Raw genomic sequence first — 20206 nt, forward strand, 5'->3', positions numbered from 1 at the left:
CTTTGGCACTGCACCCAGGGGAGTAGTCGCACCTTATTACTGCTTTTTCCTGGCAAGTCTCGCTTTGCAGCATGCGGTCTGTCGCACCCGCGTTACGTCGCAGTTCCCGATATGCATTCCACCTATAACCTGTAACTGTCTTCATCAGTGTTTGTGGTCAGATCGCCAGGCAAGTGTTACTGGAGTAGCGGCTGCCTATTTAGGTCCAGCCGCTGTTTACGTCGTCTTCACAGGCTGTGTGTGCCAGGCTGCTCTGGTGCAGCAGTGCGGTCCCCCCCCCCTCCTGAGGAGCCCGCTCTCTCGTGCCCTGTTTCTTACGGTTCCGCAAGGGACCTGGTATGCTCGCCACCAGAGCCAAGGGTGGTGCCTCTGTGCACGCACTTGGGTCCTTGCGCTGCGTTTGCCTGGGGATAGCGCTCCTTTGTTTTCAGCAAGCGCTTCCCTTGGAGCCCGTCCGGATGTCCTGCTGGGCACTCACCGGTCAGTTCTTCTCCTGAATATTGAAGCGGAGCACGTCTTTCCGTCCATGTGACGTCCTTGCTGTCCAGGTACTTTGTCCCTTCCGGCGGCCATCTTGTCTGGGCGCTCTCAGAATTCGCGTCTGGTTTTTCATGAATATCTTCCCTTTCCATGCACGGTTTCCGCTATCTCATAGATCGTTCTCTGCGGCCAGCTTTCATGCAGATGCGCTTCTATTTGGGGCCAATATCTTGTTCTAGCGAGCTGCAATTCAAGATCATTTCCAGAGAAAACCTAACTTTCCCTATCTAAATGAGGGGTTTCCCTGCAACAACTAAAACACTAAGGGTTGCCGTCAGAATGTCAGTGTAAATCAATTGTCGGTGTTCCCATGTGAAAAACCCTACTTCTGTGCCTTACACCCAACACTAAACTACAGATAAAGTAGAACTTCTTGGTCCAGAAGAATGACTCCCTTCTTCTGTACTGGGGATTTTGGGTTCTTGCTGGCTTCCTCCGGTAGGTCTGGGCTTCGGTCATCCTCCCCGGTTTCTCTTGTACTCTGGCAGTCTGCAGCGGCTCTGCAGCACAGTTTTTCACGGTGTGCGCGTCTGCACTTGTGCGCACCACCCAGGCTCCTTGTACGCCTGGATCTTTGGCTTGCCAGTTTTCCGTGTGATCCTTCCTCGATGGACCAAATAGGGACATCGGAGCTCCCCTGCTTTGTCCTTCTGCCAAACCGCTTCCTTGCTCACGGTTCCTCCATGGAGGGCTCGACACACGATTAAGTCCTTCCTTCTTTATTCTGAAGGGACAGTGACAACTATAATGCCCATTCAAATTTTCATCATGGCTCTTCATTATATTGCACTTCCTCCTCGTCTTAGTATTTGTCAAGTCCCTACTCTTTCTCGTTGGATCATTGGTCACAGGTCCTACAAAGGTACATGGGGTGGTTGGGTACGTTTTTGGGGTGTACCACAGGTGTAGGAACGGTAGTTGGGAGGGAGGTCATACCGCATTCTCCCTAGATGTCTGTGCCTGGCCACAGAGGGGGAATCTCTCCCCGTGAGATCCTCCCGCTGTGTACCACCCCCAGGGGGACCAATCGGGTAGCAGCCTCACCTCCCTGGCCTCATGGGGAGGGTTTCCCCTCTCCCCCGCGGAGGAAAGTGAAGAGATCTAGGGATTCATCACATTGTCTTGAGCTTTGGCATCAGTAGGTGCTTCAATGCAGGGCACATTTGGAGACCAATATGTGTGTAGAACAAGGATGCAAAAGGTTACAAGGCCGAGTATGTGACAAAACAGTGCGGAGGTGGACGATTGTGACACTATGAAATGGTTTTATAAATGTTGCAAACCAAGTTCTTCTGTGTAAAATCCTTTCAGTTACCATAAAGCAGAGAAACTGGATCATAGAGAGCAGAACATGTTCAGAGATTACGTTTTTCTCCAGCATGGGGTCTGGCAAATATTCACATGCTCATGAATATTCCGCGTCGTCAGGCTGGGAATCCTCGGTAAAGAAAAAATCAGTATTAGTTTCGTTTCTGATCTGTCTTTCTTAGTAGTAACCAATCACTGATCTCTGGGTCATACTGCCCCCAGCCAATGACTGCCCTCTCCCCAAGCCCCGCCTCTGGCAGCCACCCTCAGATTTTTACCACAGCTCAAGTGTTGGGAGTCCTCGTGCTTTAGCTCTTGAGTTTTTGCTGCATTTGTGCTTTTTCAGGAGATTTTCTCATTTTTTCAGTTTAATCGAGCCTCAAGCTCCACCGTTTCTACTTCCGATAACGGGGACCCGTTTCGGAATTTTTCTACGCCCCTCGAGGGTGAAGTTTTCGTCGAGTTTACGCTTCTTGGAGGATTCCGGAAGATCTGCGGCCTACCTCAACGGACATGGCCCAGGACAAAGGAAGCTTGACATGCGGATCCAAGCTGTTCAGGTGCTGCCCTGGATGCGGATTACAAAACGTTTTCATGAGGACAAGACGCACGTGGAGAAGGACTGTGCGTTCTGCAAGAACCTTTCGGAACGGACCAAACAAGATCGTCGTTCCCGCCTCGCCGCCTGGCTGGAGAAGGGCACAGCAGGTGAGAAGGCAAAGAAAAAGTCTGAGCTGGCTTCTAAGTCCTGCGAGGGCGCCCCGGTGACGAGGGGCTCAACAGAAGGCCAAGCACCGCGAGTCCGCGGGAACCGGGAGTGCCGAAAGGTCGGGCTCTTTGGCTGCCAGGCAGGGCACGACTTCCCCGGCACATTCAACCACGAGCCAGCGCTCTGGTTCGGGGAAGAAGTCCGAGAACCCGGGTAAGCTGCTGGAGCGGCCCCGGTCGATCTCGAAGGGGGAGCGAGGCGCTGACCCTCCACCCAAGGCGAAGGCCCAGAACGCACCTAAGGTGGTGAGGGCTTTGATCCAGCCGGCAAAGGCCCCTATCGAAGTGGTCGCTGCGACCCTGGCGAAGCCGGCTGAGACTACGCCAGCGGAAACGGCCTCTGGGCCCAGAGTATCCCTGCCACCGTGGAGGGAATCCTCTTTCCAGCCCATCATTAAGACCCCCGTGAAGTCCCCGGCGAAAAAAGAGGGGCGGGGGGGGGGCAGTGGCCATTACAGACTCGGAATCGGCCTCTGAGGAGGAGCTGGTGGAAAACGAGAAGGGCCTCAACGAGAGGTTCATAGGCCTCAACGAGAAGTTTCGATTCCAGGGGACGGTCCCCGCTGAAGTGATCGAAGATAGCGACGAAGAGGGCCCAGTGGAGTGTCCATCCCGTCTGTCGCAACCATTACCCGAGCCCCAGGATAGCTCGGCGGCCATTTTGTTGGCGATCCAATCCTTATGTACCGAGATAAGGACGAGATTACCACGGACCCCGACGGAGGATCCAGAACCAGGCCCGTCGGGAAACCCTCCGAACAAGCGGAGGAGAGTCCACCCCGTTCTGCCCTTTGTCCCCGCGAGGACTGTGGATCCCTCATCCTCCTTGCCAGACCCTAGAGAGGATACGGCGACAGATACAGCGACGGGGATGACGACGAAGCCGATGACACAGCGGACATCCCATCGTCACCTCCCCCCCCTCGGGCTGCACCAGCCGACAAAATTGCCTCCTTCCACGCCATGATAACCAGGGCATCCGAGCTCTTCCAGTTCTGCCCTGAAGAACAAAAAAAGGGAAGGGTTTCTTTACCAACGACGAGAGGCCAAGAGGAAGACAGTCCTCGCGGTGCCTTTGCTCGACGACATCTGGAACGAGGGGCTTGTTGTCCTCAAGAACCCTTCCACTGCACCTGCCAAGAGGGACAGGTACGAGAAGAAGTACCGAGTCCCTGATGCCGCTCCCTTGTGCCTCAGGGCCCAGCCCACGCTGGACTCTGTTGTCTCGGCAGCCGCCTAGAAGAAAGCAGCAGGTGCGGCGGCTTCAACTTCCACTTCCCCACCGGACAGCGAGGGCAAGAAGTTGGACTCCATGGGACGACGAGTCATCTCGTCGGCAGCGACGACGACAATTAAGGTGGCCAATGCCTTAGCGATCGTGGCCCTCTACGACAGGGAGCTCTGGTTCAAGATAGCTCCCCTGCTAGACTTCCTACCTGACAAGAGGGCGGAGGACCTACAAATTCTGCAGGAAGGCAAGGTGGCATCGGATCTCGCCATAACGGTGGCAACCGACATTGCCGATACTGGATTTCGCCAACTGGGCAACGGAGTTTGCCTCTGACGACGAGGATGGCTCAAGGCGGCAGACTTTCGCTTGAACGTCCAGACCTGAGTGTTGGATGTGCCGTTCAACGGCAACAACCTTTTTGTTAAGACGGTGGACGAGTCTCTACAGGCCATCAAGACCGACTCGGAGACGGCCCGGGCCCTAGGGTTACTTCAACAACAACGGCCCTTTCGGAGCTCCGGAGGCAGACAGGGTGCCTCCAAAGGATCCAGCGCTGGCTCCGCCGCATACCACCAGGCGGCCCGCTCCTCTTCCCAGGAGGCCTACAGAGGTCGCGGCAAGCAAGGGGGATCCCGCCGCCGTCACCAAGGAGGCCAAGGCGGCAAGGCCGCCTCCAAGCAAGACTGACCCGGCCGTGTTGTCAGGCCCCCACCGAAGCACCCCGGTGGGAGGCTGGCTGACGAAGTTCGTCAGCATGTGGGAGTCCATCTCCACCGACCATTGGGTGCTGGACACCCTGGCCAACAGGCACTCACTGGAATTCCAAAAGAAGTGCCCTCGCATTCCTCCCGTGGCCAGGAAGGAGAATCACGTCCCTCAACTGCTGTTGGAGGTAAGGGCGATGCTCAAGAAAGGTGCCATCGAGCTCGTCCCCAGGAGGCTCTGGGGTGTACTCAAGGTACTTCCTCGTCAGAAAGAAGACAGGCGGTTGGCGCCCCATCCTGGACCTGCGACGGTTAAACAAATACATAAAGGCGCAGAAATTCAGGGTGGTCACCCTCCAGCACGTGCTGGGACAGCTGGAGGAGGGCGACTTCCTATCATCGTTGGACCTGGAGGATGCTTACTTCCACATCCCAATTCTAAAAGGGCACAGGAAGTTTCTCAGGTTCGTGGTTCAGGGATGCCACTACAAATTCAGAGCCCTACCGTTCGGATTAAAGTCGGCACCCAGGGTATTCACCAAGTGCCTGGCACCAGTGGCAGCGCGGCTGCGCCTGCAGGGGATCCACGTCTACCCCTACCTGGACGACTGGCTAATCCGGGCCAGGGAACTCGCCGTCGAACACACAGCGAGGACAGACCGGCTGCTCACGGAACTGGGGTTCGCCATCAACTACCCCAAATCCCACATGGTTCCGTCGCAAGTAGCACTGTTTCTGGGAGCGAAGCTCGATTCAGTGGGGCAATTGGCCTCCCCGTCAGAGGAGAGGACCAAGACCATCCTGGGCAAGGTGCGGCGCCTGCTAGTCACAGACGTGGCCAGGGTGAGGTCCATCAAGTCCCTCCTGGGATGATGTCCTCATGCATCTATCTTGTACCCCTTTGCAGACTTCAGATGCGTCCGCTACAGGAGGTCCTCAACGCCCGCTGGTTTCAGGCGACAGGCTGCTTCGAGGACAGGATCCCTCTCGACGAGGAGTTCAGTCAGGCGATCCTATGGTGGGGTACCCGTTCTCACCTCACTACAGGCACAGACTTTCAAACCCTGGCGTTTTAGGAGACGGTGACGACGGATGCTGACGCCTCTCTGGAGGGTTTGGGGGCCCACACTGGAGATCTCCACGGAAGAGGCCTTTGGCTCCTGGAGGAGAGGTCTCTCCACATCAACATTCTGGAGCTCCCAGCAGTGTTCTGGGCGCTCAAGTCGTTCCTTCCGTCCCTCAAGGACAAAGTGGTGAGGATCTTCACCGACAACACCACCACAATGTTCTACATATGGAAGCAGGGGGGCACCAGATCCCAAGCCCTATCCAAGGAGGCCCAGGATCTGTGGCACTGGGCCGTCGCCCAGGGGATGTTTCTGGTTCCCTTCCACTTGGCAGGAATAAAAAACACCATTGCTGACTCACTCAGCAGGGAGCTGCGCTTGTGCCACGAGTGGGAGCTACGTCAGGACCAGGTGGATCGGCTCTTTCGACGATGGGGCAATCCCCGGATCGACCTTTTCGCGACGGCGACAAACTCCAAGTGCCAGAGGTTCGCCAGCAGGTTCCCGCAGCTGAGGAGCATGGGCGATGCTTTGTTGTTCCCCTGGTACGGCCCGTTTCTATACGCGTTCCCTCCGTTGCCGTTGCTGCTCCGCCTCATCAACCAGCTCAAGAAGTCCAGGTGCAGAATGATCCTCGTCGCACCGGAGTGGCCGAGGCAGATCTGGTTCCCGGACCTTCTGGACTTGTCAACGTCCCCACCAGTCAAGCTGCCGGCGGACGCGGATCTTCTCTCCAGAGAAGGGGGCGCCATTCTCCATCACGAACCACAGTCGCTGAACTTGCAGGCCTGGCTCCTGCAGCACTAGAGTTTGGAGGGTACGATATCCCGACTGACTGCAGAGAGGTTCTTGCAAAAGCCAGGGCGTCCTCAACTCTCAAGTGTTACGGTCATAAGTGGAAGAGGTTCTCTGTCTGGTGCCGTGCACAGAAGATTAACCCTCTGCGGATTACGGCCCCTCAAGTACTGCCGTACCTACTGTCGCTGGCCAAAGCCGGACTGGCTCACGCCTCCATCAAAATACATCTGGCTGCCATCTCCCTATATACCAGGACTACGGGATGGGCGTCCTTGTGGTCCCATCCCCTGGTGACGGAATTTATGAAGGGACTATTCCGTTCGTTCCCGCCGGCGAAGGCTCCTGCCCCGGCGTGCAAGCTTAATGTGGTGCTGACCAGGCTCATCGGGGCCCCATTCGAGCCTATGCATTCGGCGCCTTTGAAGTTCCTGTCATGGAAGACAGCCTTCCTAGTGGCCATCACCTCAGCACGACGAGTGGGAGAGATCCAAGCCCTATCTTGCAAGCCTCCATACTTGACTTTTCATGACACGAGGGTGGTGCTGAGGACGCACCCCTCCTTCATGCCCAAGGTGCCATCGGACATCCACCTCAACGAGCCCTTGGTGTTACCAGTTTTCTTCCCGTCGCCTTCGACGCCGGGCGAGAGGACTTTGCACTCTCTGGATGTAGCTAGAGCGCTGAAGTTCTACGTTGACCGCACAAAGAGTTTTCGGAAGACGTCACAACTGTTTGTGAACTTTGGGTCTGTGAATCAAGGGAAGGCTCTCTCGAAGACTTCCATTTCCAGATGGCTCTCCGGCTGTATCATGCACTGTCACCGGTTGGCAAACCGACCGCTGCCCGGCCGTCCGAGAGCCCATTCGACCAGAGCGATCGCTGCTACTACGGCGTTCCTGTCTGGTGTGCCCCTGCTGGACATCTGCAGGGCTGCTACGTGGAGGTCTACGCACACCTTCACAAGATTCTACTCCATCGATCGGGACTCCAGGGACGAGTCCAGGGTCGGCCAAGCAATGCTGCGCAACCTGTTCGCCTAAGGTGAGCCTGGTGAGGAGGTAAGAATTGCTTAATGTTGAGTTTTGGATGTAATGCTTAATGTTGAGCCTTTGCCACCTCCTGTGGTTGTGCATTTGTATACTGCTATGTATTCTTTTATTCATGAGCATGTGAATCCATGCCAGACCCCATGCTGGAGAAGGAACAAGTTACTTACCTGTAACTGTTGTTCTCCAGCATGGGTCTGGCATGGATTCACATGAAAACCCTCCCACCTACCCCTCTGCGGCTCTTCACTTGGTCATACTGCCACTTTGCGTGCTACCAAATCTGAGGATGGCTGCCAGAGGCGGGGCCTAGGGAGAGGGCAGTCATTGGCTGGGGGCAGTATGACCCAGAGATCAGTGATTGGTTACTGCTAAGAAAGAAGTTCAGAAACGAAACTGATACTGATTTTTTCTTTACCGAGGATTCCCAGCCTGACGACGAGGAATATTCATGAGCATGTGAATCCATGCCAGACCTATGCTGGAGAACAACAGTTACAGGTAAGTAACTTGTTCCTTCTGGAAAGGGAAAACATCGCTGCTCATTGACACAGTCCTTAAATTGTCAACAGTCTGTAGAAGATGCACCAATACCTTCTACTAACAAAGATAAGACACCACAGCCGCTAGCACATTTATGAATATTGTGGCTTAAATTAAAATATTTATTAAAACATCTTACATTTGTAGTCTTGTCTGTCAACAATCAATAAAGGAAGTGTAGTTATAAGTATAACTGGAATGTGTAAATTGTGACAAATCGCGGGATTCTTTCACTTCTCCCCAGGGGGGAACCTTTCCTTGTGGGGCTAGGGAGGTAAGTGTGGGATATATTGACTCACTCAACTGTATTTCTCCACATCACCAAGCTGCATTTGCACAGATACAGCAAAATGGCTACGCTGGCTCCTGTGTGCGCCATGGCCTCAACATTGTTTTACAGCAACAAGAAAAAATGGCTGCACTGCCCTGCCGAGCACACATCGGGCAGGATGGAACCATGGGACACATGGAGGGTGTGTGCCAGTGTGTTCTGACATATACAAAAGGAATAAAGTGAAAAAGCAGCCCTGCCTTGCTGAAAGCCCAAAAACCCCATTAAAAAGGAAACATTTTTCACCTTTAAATTAATGCTGCTGACAATATTTCCATCTGTCCTTCCATAAACCGCTGTGATTAATAAGGCCCTACCATGCCCAGGCTATCTCATTGTACTTCAGCAAAACCAGGCATGATTGCTGATTGACAGGCCCCATCAAAACAACTCTATGAAAAAACAACAAGGAACTCCGCTTCTACCCGCACGGTCAAACAGGTTCATTTTCTTTACAAAGTATCAAACATCAGAAGTTCAAAGAAACTTCAGCTCTCTGGGCCATGTCAATTTCAATACATCTGTGCTTCAAACAAAACCCTGGCACTCAGGAAAATAACCATGGCTGTAGGACAGAGTGGGAATCTGATGGAGATGAAAAATCAAATAAAAAAAAATAATCCAGCTTGCACCATGTGTCAAAAAATGGGCTTTGCAAAACTGAAGGAGAATAATGCCTGCTTAAAAAGTAAACTGTTTAATTAAAGCCTGCCATTACCTAGCAATGTGAAGATTTGCTGCTGGTAAAAATACACAAATGGGCTATTTTTTCCACAGGCTTGTTTTAATTCAGGACCAAATATAAGAAAATAAAGGTTTTAAACTACCTGGGCTGAATTTACAAGCTCTCAAAAACAGGGTATTCCAGATGGCAGAGCTAAATCTTCCCCCTAAGGAAGGGAGCCACACAAACTCTCAGCAGATACTAACACCCCGGTGATAATTATTAGGTTGGATAGAATCTAGTCTACGCTGAACCCACCGACAATGAAACTCCCAGGAAAAGGAAGTGTGAGGAGGGGAAGGGGCAAAAAACCTTCAATCAAGCTGGATAAACCCATCCTCCCTTTGGGGGAAGTGACAGTTTGTGGTAGCTGAAAAAGAAAAAAAATGGTCCAGTGCATGACAAAGGATTGCCATTTGCTTCCAAAGACTATTTTATAAATAAACTTTAAAGACGTTCATTTCTGCAGCAGGACTTTGTAAAAATGTAAAAATCTCACACTTCAAAAGTGATTGTGTTTTGTAATTTTAGACATTGTAGAAGTAACTGATACCTTCAGAATAGAAAGGGGCAAAGAATCAGGGATTACAAGGAAAGTATCCATTATTCCAATGCACATTTTTATACTTGCATCCCTTATGATAAACCACACATGTGTATAAAGTTATGGAATTTTAGGCTGACTCTTTCATACTCAAAATTACTAAAAAGTATTAAATGGACAAAACAAGGTTTCACAGATTGCAGGATTGGACTGCTATGCTCTACACAAAATATGTAACCTGATTATGTCATTTGTTAAGGTGCTGCAAATGCACAAATGTGTAAATTCTGTTATGAATGGTTTTTGCCAAAAAGGTCTGTGGGAAGTCTTCTTACACCATAAAATGCAACCTCCTAAACTGAGTCACATCTTAGGGGAGGCAGCCAACAATGATTGTCCAATCCAGTTGCTTAGAGGCGTTTAGTTAAGCCTGCCCAGCCATATACTTAGATGATGTCACTATGCGTTATAAATAAGAGTCCCTGACAAGACTAGACACACGCTTCCTGAAGTTCCTGCGCTGCGTTCCTGTTCCATTCATCATCCAGATTCCAGACCCAACTACAAGGCCAAAGCATTGCTGACCCTACTCCAGGGCCCTGAAGAGGGAAAATCGAGATCAAACCCATGCCTCCTCACCCCAGGCGCATATACAGAAGAACAGCAGGAAGAACAAGGAGCGCACTTATCATTTGAACCAGGCCCCAGCGCACCCATGGGTGACAAATATGCTGAAACACACCCACTTCACCAACAGTGCAACTTCCATGCTACATTAGAATCAATGCTGCAATATCAGAATCTACAAACACAAAAATCCCTGTTTAAAGGCTTGCAAATGCCTATATGAATTAACATGGTCTAATTGCACAGTGTAAAGCCATGTTTCAGGAAAATTACAGCCAAGTTCATTTCTCTCACTGAACACTGGCTGCAGAAGCCTTCAGCAATGCTCCTCGCAAAACCCACGAGCAGCCAAGGTAGCGCAGTCAGATAACATTGCTTTCTGCAGACAAACATTTTTTAATTCTCCAATAATGCGAGTAAGCCACGGCAACCCAGTGTATTTTTTTTCTTTTCTTTCTGGGAAAGAAAGACATTTTCGCAAAGACTCGCACAACATTTGAAACATAATTGTAACAAGAATGGCTCAGGCCTAGCCAATGAGCACTCAGAGCTCGGGTGCAAAATGCTTGCTTCAGCTAAAAAGTTATGGGAACACATTCATAATGCAACAGGCTAGGTAATGGTGGGCTGGCACAGCTAAACCAACCCACTGACGCAAAACTTTAATGTCCAATTATCAGGCTCTCTATAAGGGCTACATAGGTAACCTATTACTCAGCAGCCAATAGCAGGAGGAGATAGGTTTCTGGGAGCTGATCCAATTCTGTGAGGTCAGTCTGCAGTGGGATTACAAAGCTGGCTTGCAAACCAGCCCCGGGGGAGACGGCGCCTGAACTCTCGATGTGCACGATGCTCTGCGTGTTTTTTTCTTTTTTTGCTGCCCAGAAATAAACGCAGTTTGGAACATGTGGCTGCCTGCTGTGGTCTCTGTTGCATTTCTGTGGGCCATATGGGAGGTGTTGGGGTCTCCCATAGCTGGTGAGGGTATGGCTGCTGGCCCCCCACAGCCCTGGTGGGGGTCCAGCTTCTCCCCAACAGCCCTCTGCAAAACCAAAGCAGTTCTGATCCCATTCTCAACAAGGCCTCAATTCTGAAAAACCACTAATCTCCCATTAAAAAGGGAAGAGTTGTGGTATCTTTTGCATCCTGAACCAGCCTGGCTTGCTGCCCACTAACTGCATGCCCGCTGCAATCCTGCCATCCAGCTGACCTTTAGTATCCAGTGACCAGAATTGCCAGTCCAGAGTGCCATCCGGTGACCAGAACTACCCAGCTGTTTGCTAGCCGTGCCGCCGTGTAGTGACCAGACCCTATTGACGGTCCAAAAATTCCAAACTAAAAGTGGACTGTAAGTATAAATCACCACCTCAGAAACCCATAGTATACCTTGTCTTGGTCCTTATGTCACTCTCCAGTTCATCCTATCCTTACTCTGGTAACTTGTTAAAACTGTTGGAATTATCTGTGCAACCTTGCCCTTGATTTCTAGTACTAGCGCCATCTCTTTAGTAATTTTGTCCTGTGTAATCCTAAACCATTAGTCATAGACCGAGTGATCGGACTGGTTTCCATCAAGGTTGGGTGCTGGGGTGATAGGGTTGAACTCGCGAATCAACCTTGGATCTTACTGTGTCCATCTTTGGTGGTCTAGCCTGAATACTGTAATGTAAAGTAAAACTGTTCTTGTCAACTCATTTCCTTTCTTATTTCACGGCTTCACTTTACTCAATGCGCACCTTTTTATATCTTGTATAACTCCTCCAATCTACCAGCTAGAGACTTATTTTCACTTCTAGAATATCCCTGTGATATACCTATACCCCCCAGCCCAAAAAACGCACTCCAAATCACCCATTTTTATTAAAAACCGTTTGGGTAATTTAAGGCGGGAATTAAGAAAATGCAACTTTTACACATGTCATTTTGCGGCAATCACTTTCCACTCATTTTCTAACTGTATGCTCTTGGTAATCCATTCTTTGCGATTATTAGTGTCTTTGCATTGTTGCTTTAGTGAGGAATTATATTTGCTTCAAGGTTTTTAACACATTCATTATTTGTCCTTTTCTGAGTGTCATTTCATAACATTGCAAGGGGTTTAAAATCTCTCTTATTTGGGGAGGGAAGGTCAGATTTGGATTCTGTTTGCTGTTTCTTATTCCTGATTACCTGCTACTTCTGTTTATCCACTCACAATTTATTATTTGTGGGTTGAGGGAACATTGCAGTGGGAAATTCTAACTTGGGTGCCATCTTTCTTAAATCAAAAAGTGCTCCTATTCCGCTGTGCTGTGTATATGTTCCACTAGAAGGTTAAACCCAGTGCATTGCTCACATTCTCATTGTAATTATCACCCCATTGGTGATTGCTGCCCCATATTAAAAAGTGTATGATTTCTTTTGAATTTTAAAATAAATATTGCATTTTACCAACCAGCTGGTTCATGGTCCATTGTGACCCGGGGTATTTGAAAAGGGGGTGTGATATGAGTGGTGTACCATCTCAAAATTGAATCTGCATAAAATAAGGAGAAAGGCATCTCAATTGTGCGCTACATACTAGGCCGAGACCAAGGTGTGCGTCGCTTTGTTAAGCGGCTTCACTTCAACACTACAGCTAAGTCAATGCCTAGTCTGGGATGCTGAGGGAGACCCTTATTGATATATTTTTAGGTCCAGTTCATGTACTCTGGATGACAACCCTTATATAACACCCCTCTCTTAGAATCCCCCTGACCGCACTGAGCCAAGAAGTAGGTCTGTTTTGCAAATTTAAAAGGTTTATTTGAGAAATATAACAATATATATCTATCACACTTTTATAATAAATATTGGATATCACACTTAAAATATGACAGTGATCAACAATGGATAATGTTCTACTGGTAAACTGATTTGGTTACTTAGAAGTAGTATAGAAGATGAGGTAGCTGAAATGCTTTATGGTTTCAAGGAAATGCAAGGTGAAATAAATGCAGTACAGAAAATAAACTGATATGGTTTCACAAGAGATAATATGTTCCCTTTTCCCATGGTGGCAATTCACCCCCCCCTATACGCAATGCAAGGAGATGGAAGTAACACGCAGTCTTCAGGAATACAATCAAATACAATACGGAAATCAGTCCCCCCCCCCCAGCAAGCTTAGACAACAGGTATGCTTTTTTAAAACACGGGCAAGAGTGCTTTGTAATGTGGTGGCAAGGAAGTGAAAAATGCTAAAATTGCTTTGAATTCCCTATAGGAGGTTCAGGGTGAGTGGTAGACACTTTAAATCAGTTCCGGTCAGCCATAACAATGGTTCAGGGATGGTTATTAGGTTGCAAACGAATTTTAGCAGTTCAGGCAAAAGCGGCTATCTTTTTACAGATGATGAAATCAGGCCAAATGGCGGTAAATTTTGCGAGTGCGTAAATCGCGATTGCGGTAAAGGTATAAGGGGTAGGAAGTATATGCTTGTTGGAAAGCTTAGATTGTAAGCTTTCAGAGGAAAGTTAAATCTTGTTCCTAGGACAAACGGTTCAAGAGATACGGACGATTTAATAAAGGTACATTTTCGGATTCAAAGTAAAACTCAAAATGACAGGTGACAGCTTGCAGCTTTAGAATGACAGATGACAGCTCGCAGCTTTAAAATGACAGATGACACGATTTCTAGGAGGCAGTTCTACTTAGGTTAAAATAGTTTGAATTAGATTATTTTAACTAAGAGATTGGGTTCTGCACAGTTCTGCTAGGTACTCACAATATGAAATAATGGGCTTTGTCACGGATCTGGTCAACACGTCCAGCGGCGGTTCTCTCTGCTCGGCGGGTCAATCAGGCACCGGTTCTGCTCACAGTGATCCGGATCTCTGGTTCTGCTCACAGCGGTCTGGCTCTGGTCTGCGGATCAGGCAAAAGTTCTTGGCAAAGAATTGAAACAGCTCGCCCGGCTGTTGAATAGTTTGGTTAGGTTTGCTGGATTCTGAAGGCCTGCTGAGAATACTTTTGCTTGCAGTGGGCCTTCTAGGTTCAAAGTTCTGTATTCTATGGGTCCCTGGTTCTGGTCTCTGTCTGGATGGGATGTCGGCCGTCAAAATGCTCCGCAGAAATGGAAAATGAATGTCTCTACCTGTCCCAGCAGTCTCTTTTTATGTGTTTTATAAAGTGGGTGGAGAGGCTAGCATCACTAAGCCTGCCCCTCTCTTGATTTGATGGGTCAAAAGATTCTTTGGTCCCTGATTTGGGAAGGGATAGTGTGTCAGAGTGATGTCATTTTTATGACCTGCAGAAATGACACTCCCCTGGTCAATGTGCACACAAATCTATTCCTGATCCAAATACGTATTTCCCAGGTACACAGTTATTTGACATCACATACACATATCATATATTACTAAAGATAGTCCCTGTCCCGATTCTGGCGTTTCTAGGAGCTTGCATTCAAAAATGGCAACTTATTTTCGATTTTAGTGGGTTTTGCAACATTGGTTTTTCATCAAAAATTATACAAAGGTACATTTCCCTTCCCCATATATCCCAGTAACTTTCCATGTCTCTAGCTTAAATACAGTGTCTACAATATTCATAATTAGCGGGGTTTTGCCCCAGAACATGGTACAAATCGGAGTTTGGACTCAAATCGTGAGGGCATTTTCCATACTAAGACTCTCAAAGTTGTACATTCCTGTCATTTGGTTACAATAAGTTATCACTGTTTCTATAAAATATATATTTGTTGCAATTCAACCCCCCAAAGTGTTTGGGTCCGCCTCCAGAAGTCTGGGTGGGTCAGTGATCACATGTCTCTCCTTGCTGACAGAGGGCTGTTGACAGGAAACACTCAAAATTAACATACACCATTCAACTGAAAGGGGCTATTGTCTCTCTCCTCCAGGCTGAAGGGGAAACCCGCTCCCTCTCACTCAGAAGGGCCATGTGATATCCTGCCTCCTGTTGTGAGTCTCTGGGGTGTTAAGAGTTCTCAGCCTCTTGGCCTCTGGGAACAGCAGGTGGCTAAGATTTTCAATTAACCAACAAGCTTTGAAGTCCCTGCCCCTCTTGCAACTCCTAAATACAGTTTCCCTGTCAAAGTTTAGACCGCTAGCGCCGCCTTGGGGAATTTGTCAGTACTGCATCCATTTTTGAGTTGTCTTGAATTTGACAGAAGATTTTTGCCATTATTTGGATAGGCATCCTTACATTAGAGTGGTGATGTGGAACCCCCCACAAGAAGTTTGTATCTTTGGAGTGGTCTTGTGCCAACTGCGCAGTTCTCCGGGATTCTGGCGTGAATGTGGCCGGCGACAGCTCATCCCACATCTACCCAGTCTAAGGATTCAACATGGGTCAAAACCCTTGACAGCTTGTTGAAATCCTTAACATGAGCCTGCTCTGCAATACCCTCCCTAAGGGTAGAGGCAAGCAGGACTTTGCCTGGATAAGGACTCCTTTTATTTTAAGAAACTCTATAAATCACAAAATATTCCAACTACAGCTACCTCTACTGAAAGAAAGTATGAAGAACAAACTAGGATTTGTTATTGTCAGTCAAATCCTTTAATTGCGCCTATAAAGAAGAACTTGTATTGTACCGAGATGAAGAAACCCATGTGAAACATTCAGCAGAAAGAAAGGAAGGACTTTGATGCTGAACTGGGCAAGTCCCAACGCAGTGTAATAAGAATGGGAGGCAGAAACATTGGGACAGAGAAACCCCACAAGTTTCAAGACAGATTGCACATGAGAACTGCAGAAACTGAGGACGCACAGCGTCTGATGCAGAAGGGAAGCCTAAGTGAAATTCCAGAAGTGCAGTGTCAGAAGGGAGAGGCACGAACTGAATACCAGGCATTCTGACCCCAAGAGAAGAGTAAGTGTTGGCCTGACCACAAAAAATCTGTGATGGACAACAGCGTCCACAAACAGCGCTGATACTACTTTTGTGAAGTAGTACAAAAAGAAACTATTGACAGAGGAACCGACAACCCCCCGTATGGGGAACTTTTGAAGAGTCAAAAGGACTATCCGGCAGGTGAGAACCAAGGTCTCAGCTTGCTCAGACGGTCCCTGAACATTGAAGGTAACAGGGAAGGCGGTAGGCCCAGCGGGGGGGGGGCAGAATCGTTACCGGTATGCTCCAGTGAAGATAGAGCAACAAGAGTATATGGAAAGAGTGAGAATCACTATTGGAACACTTACTAGTCCCAGTGAGCATGAAGTAACAAGAGTAAATTATTGTGAGTGGAACACTCATACCGTGCCAGTGTATATAAAGTAACAAAAACAAATGGAAACACAGAGCACCATTACTGGAACCGGCATACTTGACTAGTCAAGGTATCATTCAGAGTAAAAAAAGCATGAGAGAACCAATATGGGAATGTCCTTCCTAGCCAACCGAACCACCCGGGTCTTCTCCCCGGGGGCATCAGCACTCCTTGTCCCCATCACCTGCGACGTTCCTCAAGGCTCGTGCTTCTCGCCGACCCTATACAATATCTTCACTAAGCTATTGTTTGACCGCCTAGATAACCTGGGTGTCACATACACAAACTATGCGGACGATACCCAGGTTCTCATCACCCTATCAGGGTGCTACGCTGAGGACTCCACCAGAATCAACAACCTTTATTTGGAGATCCAAGCCTGGATGGCAGAGCACGGTCTATGCCTCAACGACGAGAAAACTGAGCTCCTTCTTGTCGGCTCCCAACCAGGGCTAAACAAACTAGACCCCCGTTACGTGTCCATCAACATAGACGGTAACCTAATCACAGTAGCCAAAGAAATTAAAACCCTTGGGGTTTATCTAGACTCTACTCTCTCGCTCAAAAGACAGGTGAACGCCACAGCCTCATCCACAGCTTACACCAATAAGCTCATCAACGCCTGCAAACCTTTCCTATCACCTTCCAGCTGCATTACACTAGCCAGAGTGTTAGTGCTCTCAAAAATTGACTACTGCAATACCCTCTTTCTCGGCTCATCAGAACGCAACCTGAACAAACTACAGGTGCTTCAAAATAATGCCATCAGAGCCGCCCTCAGTATCCCACGAAACGCCCACATCTCCAGCATCAGACAAGATGCTCGCTGGCTCCCGGTACGAGACAGAATCACTCTCAGATCCCTCATCATCGTCCATAAATGCCGCTCCAATGACGCACCCAAATACTTGGCAGACAAGTTCCACAATCACACCTCAACTAGACCAACTAGAACGCCATACTCGCATTGCCTTTCCGTTCCCAAATTCTCCCTAAAAAAAGCAAGTGGCGCCAGCTTCCCGGTCATAGCTGCCAAACTATGGAACGATATGCCACCAAACCTTAGAGCAGAACCCTCATTTTGGACTTTTAGAGCCAAAACAAAAACATGGCTTTCCAACAAAAACGCTGCTTAATGTACTTCCTCTCCGCATGTCTCTGTTGACCACCTTGTAACCCGGTCTGCTACACCTATTGTTGTTTTATCACAGTCTGTATTGTATATCTTGGCCATGTTGTAACTGTCTCTAAGTCTCCGGCGCCCAGTTACCCCAGGGTTCGGCGCGCGGTACAAATAAATAAACTAAACTACAATCTAGTCCCAAACAATTCAAAAGTGGACATTAAATAAAGAGAGAAGCTTAAATCTCAATACAGAGAAAGGACTAGATTGGTCTTTTGAGGAGGAAAGGACAAAGGTAAATGAAGGAAAACTATATGAAGAGGAGAAAGAGTGGCCAAGGGAAAAAGAAGATTGTAACTTAGAAGAACCCAGTATCAAAATTGCCATTTAATCAAAGATGTTACTAAGAAATATTTTAAAATACCTTATTGAACTAATACTTGTGAAGGTCCAGCTCAAAAGAGAAGGGAGTCATTCTCCTGTGTTTTTTTTTGTGTTCCAATAGTGGTACGGTTACAATAGATTTGTTTCTTACCATGGACGGATCTTCTTTTGGACTCACCGATGAGCACCTTAGTTTGGTTAGGTAGGGAAAACCCGGAGCATAGGGAAAGTTAGGAGTTTCACTTTTCTTTTAAATAAACATCAAGAGTGAGATTTAAGAACAAAGTACACTTAAAGGAGGGCGAGGGGGACACACCAATATTTACACTGAATTGGATCGAAGAGCCGCTCTAGAGTGACCATAACAAATCACTTCTGTTCAGGGAACTGGTTTTGAAAATGACTTCAATGAAAGACAGACCCGTGCCCATTTTTGCTATGAGCAATTATCTGTAATAAAACCTAGCATATCACAGGTAACTGCACTTTCTACTGCTTCTCTCAGTAGGTGTGAGGCAACCTCTTCCAGCAGGCCTTCCACAGGGGGTCGGGGTTTAGATACATAAAAAGGAAGTGAAACAGGGCAGAAAACTACTTTAAAGGGAAGTGGTTCTCGCTTTGAATTATCTCTGGAATTACATGCCAAGTTCATCCAGTTATCTTTGAGACAAACAATGATTATACAGGTTCCCCCAACTCCTATTCACCACAGAGGCTTTGACGCATTAAAGGAAATTGACACTTCACCTTCCACCATTCTGTTTCTCTGGAGTGGTTGTCCAAATCCCACCCCTAACACACAAGTAGATTGTGGAAACCCCTTCTGTTTCGTCGAATTCCCTAGCTGTGGGGAAGCATTGAGGATGAACTGGATGGCAGATAACTGGCCTACCTTACCAGACTGCTTCAACATCTGAAAGTAGAATTTCACCTTTTGACCAAAAAGCTTGATTTATCTACAGGAAGTGCCCAGTGGTTTCACCTGCACAGCTGGAGGAAAAAAACCACATGCATAGAAAAGCATGTTTTCTTTAGGACCAAAGGCATGTCCAAGGATCTACCAGTAGAATCTAGTGTGGCTATTCACGCATGTCTGAATATAACAAATTCAGCCGAGGCATCTTCAGAAAGAGATGTTTTTTTCTTGATGGAGGTGCTTTGCGACTGCTTCAAATATTTATCACAAGGACCCACAAAACAGGCAAGATTGCTGGCCGAATTGTAGAAAAATAGAACAAATGAAAACCTAAGAATACCTTTTGTGGTCTGTTGTAGAATCTGCCTTATAGAGAGATATGTTCCGCCGTGCATTCACCTTTCATTCGCTCATCCCTATTATCAAACTTTACATCAAGGTTCGGAGCCACATTAAGCCTTTTAGGTTTCAAACCATCCTTTAATATATTTAAGCACCTTTTTTGGTTGTAATATCAAAATTAAATAGAAAAGCATACCTGATTTCACAGTGATCAAACAAATACACCATAAACAGAAGACAATGTCTAGAGGGACCAAAGGCGACCCAGTCATAGAAGGAAGAATAAATGACAGTAAGCACAAGACTGAAGACCAAGGCCAAAACAAAAAGCCAGCCGTCCAGGGAAGACAGGAGAAGAGTGAAGAAAATTCTCTCCAGTTGTTACAATAGCATAGAGTGCAGCAAACAGGATTGAATTGGAAAAGTCTCAAACTGAAAAACGAAAAAGAGAAAGGCAGCCTGGGAAACCCCTGTCCAGAAGTTGTGTCCGAATAAATTGTGTTTGTTTGGGGCTTTGTATTGATATCTGTCCAGATGAAGGCCTAATTGAAAGGAATTAGGAGCGCTCAGCATAGCACGAGTGGATCTGTGATGTAAAGGCCGAAACGCACAAGTCGACACATTTTATGGTGGAACCATAGAATATGTCGGATAAGAAATATGGTCTGAGAAGGTAGAAACGTAGACTGGGTCGCCTTTGGTCCCAGTTCTGGGGTTTGGCTGCAATACGTCCGGTCAAGGAAAAAGTGTTAACAGTGCATACAAGATAAAAAATGACCAGACTAAAATATTGAACAGAAGTATAGGATAATCCAGACCATTATATTGTGTTTACAGAGTTTGAATACTGTGCCTGAAAATTGGTAAATTGTTGCAGTGAAAATATGGCACTGTAGTACTAACCCCACCACTTACGCATTCATTGATAAAGAAACTGTTTTTGAGTGTCTATTTTGTCA

At 47.8% G+C, this 20206-nt stretch overlaps 1 protein-coding gene across 1 annotated transcript in view; it reads right to left on the reverse strand.

Annotated features, from left to right (window-relative positions):
* The window catches only part of ARFGEF2 (ARF guanine nucleotide exchange factor 2), a 2106550-nt gene that overhangs the window by 1589377 nt on the left and 496967 nt on the right, over positions 1-20206 (reverse strand). The window lies entirely within an intron of this gene.

Source organism: Ambystoma mexicanum, chromosome 3p, assembly GCF_040938575.1.
Source record: "Ambystoma mexicanum isolate Mex_15411 chromosome 3p, UKY_AmexF1_1, whole genome shotgun sequence".
NCBI lineage: Eukaryota > Metazoa > Chordata > Amphibia > Caudata > Ambystomatidae > Ambystoma > Ambystoma mexicanum.